An 11,410-nucleotide genomic window follows, 5' to 3' on the forward strand; every position below is an offset into this window, starting at 1 on the left:
TTTACTCTAAATTTTACTATGAGTGTATAAATTGATTACTGCAAGTTCCAGAGTAGGTTTCAGGCTCTGTGGGCATTGAAGAAGCTGAAGACACTGTATAAGAGCTCTTCTATCAAGCTGCCTAGGGACTGTGCTTCTTTCACAGCTACTGATCCCCAGAGAGGACTTGGAGGACCATGCATGCACCAACTGTCCACATGCTTCTAATGTGTCACGTGGACAGCTTCAGCATCTGTGGCAACAGATACTCCTGCTGAGGGTAGTGTAAATGTAGATTAAGGTCCAGCACTGTAAGAAAACTGATCTGAGATGATGATTATCAAATTTCATCATCATCAAGGAAGAGTACTAGATACTGCTGAACATGATTCATTTCACCCTAAAATAAACATCTATATTTGGTCAGATGAATCATTCTTTGAAAGTGAATATTTTTCACTGCACAAAGAAAGGAAACAGGAGGTAACAGACTCATAGTGGCAGTACAGGCATCTAAAGTTAGACAAAAAGGCTCCCATCTGAACTGTCTCATGCAACAGTCAGACATTTGCAGATCAGAGATACAGAGTAACAGGATATAGCACCTCTGGATAGGCAGCACATTTCACAATGTCAGAACATCTATCTAAAATTTGAAAAATAGGCAGGACTACTGTGGACCACCAATGATATGACTTAACACTTTCAGTATCAATTTTGAATGACTTTTTGGTAATTTAGACCTCCAGATGGCTGTACTGCCATTCAAAGGGACCTGGACAGGCTGGAGAAATGGGCCAAGAGGAACTTCATGAAACTCAACAAAGTAAAATGCATAGTCCTGCATCAAATCAGAAGCACCTGCAGAAATTAAAGTAGTCACTAAAAAGCTGCCAATAACAGCAGAAGACAGTGAGAGAACTTCTTGCCACCTCACAGAGATGAGGACACCACTCAGATTGACTATTCCTCACACTGAGCAGGTTCCATGGATAGGTACAGCAGAAAGACGATAGGCAGGGCCAGTGGTGGAGAAAGTCTGGGTGGTGTCCTATGGCCCACTAAGTTGGTCACTAGTGTTATCATCGCTGGTATTAGGCCACAGGCTTCGTACTGAGCTTGCAAGGCCCCAGGCCCCAGGATAAGCCTCATGGTTTATCTTACTTCATCTGAACTTTTATTGACTTGCCTGAAGCTTTGTTTTCACTTAGTTTAGCTCTAACAGGATTCTTCTAAGTGGCAATGTCTAATTTATTTTATTTCTGCTTATTCACTACAACCATAGTGTTATATAAATAGTAATAACATGTAGCTATCTGTGTGGAATGAAATATTTATGTTTTAAACCAATAGTCATGTAGCCTCTGCAGTCAGTGAAACTGTTCATCTCAATAAAGCTTTTGAATATTAATTTTTATTATCAAATCATAAAACATTTGCAGAATCACAGCTTTTATTTTTAAGCTATTTATTTGGCATATAATTTTACTCATATTGTTAATATCAAGAGTAGTTGAGTTCAACTCCAATTGTGTCTCTCTCAACTTAATCTAGAAATTATTTTAAACCAAGCATGCAATGCCATTTATTTTCAAACTAATTTTACTAATTTTACTAATTATAATTCAAACTAATTTAGGAAGCTTCAATGATTAGAAAAAAAAAATAAAATATGTAAATCCCATCATGAGCCTTTCACCTGTCTTTGCAAGTCTCAGCTTTCACATCTGTTCTATACATAATCACCTTGTACATTACATTTATTATTAAAAAAAAATATATTATTAAATTAAACAGAGCCAGGCCATGCTGTCAGGACTGGAATGAAATCTTCTACATTTTTTAAACTGTTAGACCAGTCTCTGGAACAATTTTGACTTGAGCTAGTTAGCTAGTTCACAAAAAGTTCCTGGGTCTGTTTTAGGAAGCTGACAGTTTGCATGCAGCCACTCTGTTCCAGTGGCTAAAAGCATTTACTAATACAGACATGAGCCATTCCATTTAGATCTCATGCTTAGGAATGTTTCTGAGTGCTGTTTCATTTATTCCTATAGCTTTAGACTGCGACTGAAAACTTACATTTACAATATGCTTCCAGTGATATTTGAGCAGCAAATTTGTGTATTTGAAAAAAAGTCTGGCTGACCTGTAAGAGCATCTTTTGGTTTCTTATGACAGCTGTTGCCCTTTCTACGAAATCTATATTGGCTACACAGAAACTTAAGAGCATGTTAGAATCATGAAAGGGTGTGTAGGATTTTTAGGCAAGGAGTACTAATCTGATTTCTTCAGGTACCTTTCAGGAGCCAATAATTTGTTCTTATATACTATTTTCTATCCCAGGAGTTCAGAGATTTGCTAAAAGTTTAATAAATGAGTCAGTAAGACTTTGTAACATATCAATGAGTTAGGTAAGACTGGCAGCTGAGTTTATCATTTATTATTTGTGCAACTGCATAACAATACATGGCTTTATAAAGCAGGAAAGCTGTGTCAAACAAAGAAACAAAAAAACTCTGTGGTCTTTCGGAAGACATTTTGCCATAATTCGATGAGAACTGGTTAGTAAAATGTAATTAATCTACTTGCCAAACTTCGATGAGTGTAACTCCCATTAGATCAGGACTCCAGACTGCTATTTTCTCCCCATTAAAGAGCTTTAGTTCCATTATTCATATGTCCAAGTTTTGCATTAAAGTTCAAGTGTTTGACTCCTGATAGCAATCACAGCTCTTTCAGGGCCCCATTTCCCAAATCTGCTTTGCTCTGTGTTCTTTCCTCATGAGCAGACTCTACCTTTCAAAATACTTTCCAAATGCAAAGAAGAGATAGTCCAGGCACCTAGATGAGTCAGGGATTTCCAGAAGGACCCTTCTAGGCAAATGAAGTTGTTGCCACTCCAGTGCAGACACAGGGGTTGGGTGCAGTCTGAAGAGAGTTCAGAGCAGTTTCTCAGTGTGATTCAGTTTGATGAGCTCCTGCCAAAGGATGCCCCCTAACAAAAACAACATCAGAGGAGCCACTGGATGCCTTGGCTCAAGCTCCTTTGTGAGCACCTCTTGTCTGCCACAAGAAGACTCTCTTTACAGAACAGGAACCACTGTAGGGTGAGGAATTATATCCTGAATTAGGCAGAATTAGATCCTTAGACAAAACTGCCTAAATACAAAGAATATCAGTTTTCTGGTGGCCAGCTGCAGTAGGGATAGACTAACTAGTGAAAATTAGTTAAAATATTCTCCCACTAAACAGTGGTATATCACCACACAAGAGCAACAGAAGTGCAATTCCTTCTTTGTCACTTTTCTTCACTATTTTTAAACAGTTCTCTAGTTTTGTGAGACCACAAACCAGGCCCTCTGCCAATATGTTATTTTGATTATTCTATCTGCTTTTGCAGTTTAGACTCTGATTTTCTCTTTTAAGCTGGCTATCATTTTAAGCCTTCCTATTAGATGAAAAAAAAGGAAACTATTTTCAACAGTCTTTAAACCTTGGTGCATACGCAGATTTTTAGATGATTTATTCAGATTTATAGTTATATTCTATACTGCATGGCTAGACAGAGTTATTGCTTTTCTAGTACCTTAAATTGCAATATATAAATATATATATATTTTAAAAAAAGAGCCTTGTAAATATTTGAGCTAGTTAAATGCAGAAACAGTTACAGCCACAAGAGAGAGCTCTTGTAAAAACATGTAGCACTGCTTGAGAAATAAGCATATTTTGCAATTTAGTAATGAAAAATAGGTCTTAGTAATTAGTATTTACTTTAATTATGTTATTTCAGCAAAATAAACACTGTTATAAAATTAGCACAATATTCACAATTCTGTTTCTATTCACCTTTTCATTTGTTTTTAATTAAAGACAAGAATTAATAAATAATATGTATGTGACTTAGTTACATTACCTTGGAAATATTAACAAAGTTTTGTTACACAATCATATTTTCCCTAATAGTTCATTCTTCATTATTCACTCACATAGAGCGATGACCCTTTGAGATAAGTACTATAATAATTCCGTATGAAAATTCACCTCCTGCTCTAATAATGTATTAACCTCATAGAAAATTTTGTATTAGCTAAAATCTTTCTTATGTCCTTTGTGGGTTAAATTATGCCTTTCTAGGCAATTAAACATAGAAAGATAATTTTACACTTTTTAGACCTTCAGAAGGACCTACTTCTAAAATATCCCAATAGAATATGATGTATAGATGCAGAACAGGGTGTGTAATAAATGTAATCACACAACAAAATGCAGTAATTGCATCTTGGTGGCAAATACCCTAACCTTGTTCAAACAAATACTGAACTTTGTAGAGAGAGGACAGGATTATAAGGAAGCAGTCTCTTTCTCATTTTGATCTGCCTATATTTGGTAAAGACCAAATTAGCTGTGCCAGTTTATGTCAGTGAAAGATCTGGTACAAATGAGTATCCGTCTGTCATATGCTGCCCTCAGAAATCTCTTTAAGTTCAAAGGGATGCAGCCAGTTTTGCTAGAGAACTGTTTCCCTGACTGGGGGACCTGTCCAGTGGTTATGTTTAGCCCTTGAAGTCTAATTTGTGCTTATAAAGCAGAAAACCATAATCAATTGGAGAATGTGGCCTCTCACCACTTCTGGCGTACATACTTCATTCTGCTCTCATTAAAATCAATAGCTAAACTCTGTTTATTTGAGTCACTACAGGATCTGGCCATTAATATGTTAATTTCTAATCTTCACTTCTAAATTCTACCATCTGCTTTTTCTTTACCTATTGAATAAAAAATGTGTTTTACAGGCATATTTTCAGTCACTAATGTTATTACTTTTCTTATGTATGACTTTCTTCAGCTGAACCTTCCAGACAGTATCCAAGATCCAAGCATTTTTTCTTTAAATTCCTCATTTTAAAGTTGCTACCGTATGATAAATATTGAATTAGAATAACAACCTTTCTCAGGTACCAAAATAGCTCACCCTTCTGATCTCATTATTTTCCTCCATTCTTCCTCTAAATTTAATATCTTTCTGTCCTTGATTTGCAGTGCTTAAAATATCTATGACTCATTAATTGTAAAAAAATTGTCTTTTTATTCATTAGTAGTAGAGCTTTTCATTGAATGTCCCAGCAGTGGCCCAAGACAATTTAGACAAAAACCATTATTTCTCTGTCTAGACAGGAATTAATCTGTAGTTTTGCCCTTTTGCACAGGAATGATGGAGAATTGTTGTCATTTGATGTAACATAAAAATGACTTTTGCACCTTTAATCTACAGATCAGATATTGTCAGCATTCCTTTTATGACCAAAGTGACTACAGTTCAGCAAAGTACTTAAAAAGATGTCTTTCCTTAATCATATAATTTCATAGTAATTATGTACGTATTTAAAGTTGAATTTGTGTGAAATACATTAACTTCTGAGGCCTTAACGATTTGCATGAAAAGACTTAACTTATATTTTTATTCTTTTAAACAAAACTTCACCACACTTCACTTTCTGCAGTAAAACATCACACTAAATATAGATCACTACAAAAAATACCCTTCACTTCATAACTGGTATGATTTGGCTTTGAATCATAGAGAAAATTACAGAACTAGAAAAGACTACATGGTTTATTATATGTTGTATTGATAGAAACCAGTAAGGTAGACATTTAGTCAAAAGTATTTACCAATCATCCACTGTATATCCCAAAACACTAAAAGCACCACTAAATATATTACCAAAAGCAAATCCCAAACTGTATCAACTATATTGACACAAAATTTTCCATTTACAGACTAATGAACAAGGCATTGTCAATCTAAATCCATGTTTAGATATCTTAAAAATTCCCTATTTCAAAGATACTAAATATCTGCTGTTACTAAAACTAAGGAAAAATAGATATTCTGTGTACCTGACAGCAAAATTACATAATTCTTTGCCATGGTATACATTTAAGTTAGTTAATTGTGATCTCATTCTCAGATATTTTGGGCATATATGGACTGTTATCATCCTTTGAAGCTATTTTATAGGTTTCATTGCCATTTCCAGAAATCAGCATGTTTTTGCTTGTTGACTGGCAACACCAGAAATCAGCATGTTTTTGCTCATTGACTAGCAACACTGAGGTTGGGGGGGGGGGGACAGTTTTTGTCAGTCTGTCAGTTATTTAGTAAAATTCTTTCCTGATCTCCAGACTAGATTTCCTCAGAGTTTGACTGCACAATGTCTTGCAGAGTGGTGTGAATTCTCACTGCCTTTGCTCCAAATCATGTGATTGTATTTAGTGTGGTGCTAAGCCAAAACAAGAAAGCTGTCTTGAGAGACTAAGCGTATTAGCTTAGGCTTGCCATAGCTAATATTAGCTTTAATCTTATTATTTCTGTTCATGACAAAGCAAGCTCCTGTGTACCCACAAAATAGGCCTAAACATGCTTGTAAATGCACCAGAAGAGAAATTAAGCTATGTATGCAGAGGTGAAGAGTAGGAATCCTGCTAATCCTTTCTGGTTACCATAAGAATCCCTAAAGTATTAAGTGTGCTATAATAACAGTATTTACAGCAAATCTGTTTAAAGATATATGAAGCAAGGAGTTCCTTGCCTCTCATTACCCTGGCTGAAAGATCACTGAGAAATTGTAGTCCTCTTACAGTGAGAAGTGTTCTGTATTCAGTATTAATTTGCTCATGACCAGTGTGCATTCACTTATTCTGCACTTAAATAGATCTTCCTGCCTCGTATTTTCCACTCAGATGAAGAGAATATTTCTCTCAACTTTTATTCTGTTGGACTAAATTAGTCCACCATACGTACTCTTTACTTCTTTTGGTTCAAATTTGTATTTTCTGAACAGGTAACCAGAACGATATGCAGCTATGCACTGTCTAACAATGTATTTTACAACAATATTACTAAGACTTCTTTACTTTTTCCCAAAAATCTTTCCCTGATGCCTTCTGGAACCACTGTACAGCGGTAACTTGCTGTCATCACAGCTTCTTGTCTTCTGTCATGGACTCCAAACAAATAAACCTCCAGTTTACACCAATCTGTATGGCATTTAATCTTCAAATTGCATCGCAATTTCTGTTTTATTAATTTTCAAGATCATTTGTTTCTTCTAGTGTTACGATCTGGTTTCTGTCATATCTGTCAAACTTTTCAACTGTGTATTTTACACAGATTTTACAGTCCATACCTAGTAACAAAGTCAGTAGTATTTAGCATTAAGCAGTATTTATTGCAAGATTGAACCTAAGGAACAGCTGCAGTCTTCTTTCATTTCAGCAGTCTGTACTTAATACCCACAAAAACCTCCTTTTATCCATTTATAATTCTTTTTTTAACCATTGATCATCTCTAGCCTGAGTAATCATTTTCGAAATACTGCTATATTCCTTGCTTAGATCTCAAAATATGAAGTCTTTTGTATTAATCTTATCTCAGAAATTATCTTATTAGGAAAGACACTGAATGAGTCTAATGTGTTATAGCCTTCATAAATCCATTTGCCTTTTATATTACTATACATTTCCTTCTATGTATCTGCTAATGATAATACCTGAATCAAGATCTATTCCAAAAATTTCATGAATCTTAGAATAAACTAATAGACTTTTACCCGGCTCATTCTGTTTGATTCTTTTTTTTTTTTTTTTTTTTTTTTTCCCTATTGAGTTGAAATGCTGCTCTTTCTATTTTCCAGCCATATTGATGGAGTCATCTCTGCTAACGTGTTATCTAATATGCTAGTTCTTTTAGTACTCTGGATATAGAATTTTCAGCCATCAAAAAACAGTCATTGCAAGTAGTTCAAAGTTTGATCACAGCTCATATGAGATATTCCAATACTCTGTTCTCTTAGTCTTTAGATACTTTACCATTACAGTTACATGTATCATCATCTTTCCTCAAAAAGAAGCAAAACATGTATTTACTATGTCAGCCATACCTCAAACACAGTTGGTTTTTATCTTTCCCTTCTCATATACTGGACCTCTTCTCTCTTATCCTCTTTCCATATATGTATACGGAGAATATTTTTACCATTCAGTTTATTGTCTTTATTTCTTTCTTAAAATTTTGCTTTTTAATTTCTGAGATACAGCTATCCATACAATCTCTGCTCTTTTATCTATTCATTGCAGATTCTCTGCTTAATTTCCTGTTTGAGTTGTTTACTCTTCCAAGTAATCCTGTAAACAGTAAATCACAAACAGATTTAGTGATATCTTTGGAGATTGTGCAGATACTAATAAAATAAACTTAAGTTAAACGTGTCTTGAAAACCTAAACAATGCTTTATAATAATATGAAAGAAAATCTTCAGGTAGTTATCTTTCTCCTACTGGATTGGCTGACTCTGAATGAGCATTGGAAAAGTATGGGTACAAACTGAATTGTAAGTTGGATGAGAGATGCTTGTAACTTTTAAATGCAGTCACATTTTGCTAACCACTGAGCACCTATGACTCTTCATGACATGCCTTAATGGCTGGTTATTAGTTCTTTCTTTCATTTACATTAGTAATAATTGGGGGAAAAAAAAGACCCGTTCTTCAGGGTTAACTTGTTTTTGTCATGATAAATTGATGACTATTTCATACAGTATATATCTGAGTGACTGAATTGTTTTAAATGACTCAAGCTTTGACATTTCCACAACTTTCATTAGGGAAAAAAATGTTTCTAGTTATATCCTAATTTGGAAAATTTCCTGGATTTTTCAGCTTCTATTTTCCAATACTCAGTTAATGGCATTATTCTCAGTTTAATCTCCTTGAACCAGCTTATTAACAACTCCAAGATACACATCATTAACCTACTATACACAGATAGAATAATTCAGTGCTCTTCTGATGGCTTACAATTATTTTCTTGGTTAGCACATTGGGGAACGAACTGGACTCCTTTCGAGCTAAAAGCATGAATTTTCTGATCTCAGTAGCAAAGCCAAAAAAAGACAAGAACTTATATCCACTGTGGAGGAGATCAAATGTGGAGGGAAAGAAGAGTAATATGCGTTAAACTCTAACACATTATGGAAACAACTTTCAAAGAAATAGTAAGGAGACATGATCTAGAGGAAACCCCTAATCATTGTGATCTAGAACAGTCTGTCACCTTAAATTTACTTCAGATTGCTCAAATTCCAGTCATATTCCACCCTAGGAGGTTTGATTCCTTTTAGATTCCACATAAACACTGATACCCTTTGTGAGCACGATCTTAGACTATTATAGATTTTGGTACAATCTGCCAGTCTCAGGAATCAGATGTTATTGGTGATCCTTTTCTCTCTTGTTCCTTCTTCAAACAAATTCATTATATAGGCAGAGAGGCTAGGTGTCCTGTAAAGGTTAGATTTTTTTCTCACCAACCTTCCATCTGTTATGCAGAAGAACTGCATCTTTTACTTACAGCTCTTGCACAGCAAGTGCAGGAGAAGGTGTTTCACCCTTCAAACTGTCTTAAACTAAAGCACTCAGCCACTTAAAAAAAAAAAAAAAAAAAAAAAAAAAAAAACTCAGAAATTATGATATGTATAGGACTACATTTTTTAACCATTGTTTTTACTGTAATTTGCTTTCTAAACAGTTTATTTCACATAAGAGGTGTTGTAAATGCCAAGTTTCAAGTAAAAGTAACCAACAAGTAAAAAACCAGTGAAATCCACATTAGCCTGTTTTGCAATCTTCCTAAATTTTACTAAAGTTAGGAGCATACCTTTATGTCAACTCTATTAACTTTTGGCCACATTTTGTTGAATCATATCCAATGACTGTAACTGCAGGGAAGAAACAGAAAAACATGTCTTTAGTTCAGAGCATTTTTGAATCTCTAACACTATGGCAACTCAAGTATGTGTGTTCCCTAGTAAAAAGACTTTTTATATTAGATTTATACATCAATAGTCTTCATTTTATTGACTTGCATTATTTTGACCATTTTAATAAGCATTAAAACTTTAACAACCAGTTCTGCCTCCTGGACCTCCTGTTGATTTTATGTTTTATTTTATATTGTATTTAATATTATGCATCAATGCCCATGAGCAGGTTTGAATGGGATGTGCTTAGTTGAAAGAATTCCCTGGAGAAACATAAAATGTAGTATTTTCAAAGGCTAGAAATACTTTCTTCCACACAATTAACACAAAAACATATTTTCATAGATTTGCCTTAAGCAGGTACAAACTTTCTTAAGACTCCTTTGTCATATATAGAGATAAACAAATTTCTACTGTGGTAAGTTAAACTTTCCCTAACACCTGAAAAGAATAGAGGAATTCTTTTTCTGTGCAATAGAAGGTGTATCATTGTTATACAGAATAAAATGTGCCTACTTATCAGCAGGTGTTCATTCCAGAGTTTTCTAGCAATTATTTTTTACCTTCAGAAACTCTGATTTCTATTGAATTCAGCATTTTATGGCAAACACTTGATACTTGCTAAACCCATCAATAGTAGGCATTACTGTAAGGACTCTGTTTGTTGGAACCAGCAGGGTACTGCTGCTGAGTAACATGTGGCTAAAACTCACTGATGTACTGGGTAGGCCTTTTAGATACAGACCTAATGAGACTGAGGATTCCTTCTCTACAGCCTTCCCCCACTGCATCATCTTGGTGCTATACCTTTTTCTGTAAATATCTTCCAAGGCATCTGCATGTCTTTCTCTTCAGGGTTGTGCTTTCATCACTGTGGCATGTTTGTGCCTTCAGAAAATTGCTAGAGATGGGCATTCATCTGTTGCATCTTTGCTATGATTTTGCTAGTGAGAAATCATTCCTGGAACCTGTATGCAAAAGCCAGAGCCCTCTTAATTTTCTGTTATTTCTTAAAGGCTGCTGGATAGCAGTGTAATTCCTGAGCAGCCCAGACTGCTGTCAGACTTAAAATATCTTACTTGATATTTGAAGTTCAGTCTACTGTTTCTCTCATCATATTGATTGTGTTCAAATCAAAGTCTCCAAATTTGATGGGTTTGGTGCTGCTTAAATATTTGGAATCTGGAAGCATTCTCTGAGAGGATATTTGGTGATGAGAATGAGTCCAAAGTACAGAGATATCTTCAAATATTCATATATATGATTTTCAAATTATACTTTCTGTTCACCTGTTACCTTAAAAGTTAGCATCTGATACTGATCCTTCTCTGTGTCCTCTCTCCGGGTGATATTTACCTCTTTCTTATGTGTATGTGCTGTTACACCTGATGTTCTGTTTTACGTAGGTCATGCAATGTGTAAACAAAAAATGGACATCTTAAATGTTAAATCATCTGTGTTGGTAGTTCCAAGTGTTTTTAATCACATAGTAATGAGTCACTTACACAAGCATTAAAAGTTTAGAGAGATCAGGATGAAACAAACTGAGCATGACATTGAACTGACCTCCATGAAAAGGAGAATTGCAATACTGTTACTGCTCTTTC

The sequence above is a fragment of the Rhea pennata genome, chromosome 1, assembly GCF_028389875.1.
Source record: "Rhea pennata isolate bPtePen1 chromosome 1, bPtePen1.pri, whole genome shotgun sequence".
NCBI lineage: Eukaryota > Metazoa > Chordata > Aves > Rheiformes > Rheidae > Rhea > Rhea pennata.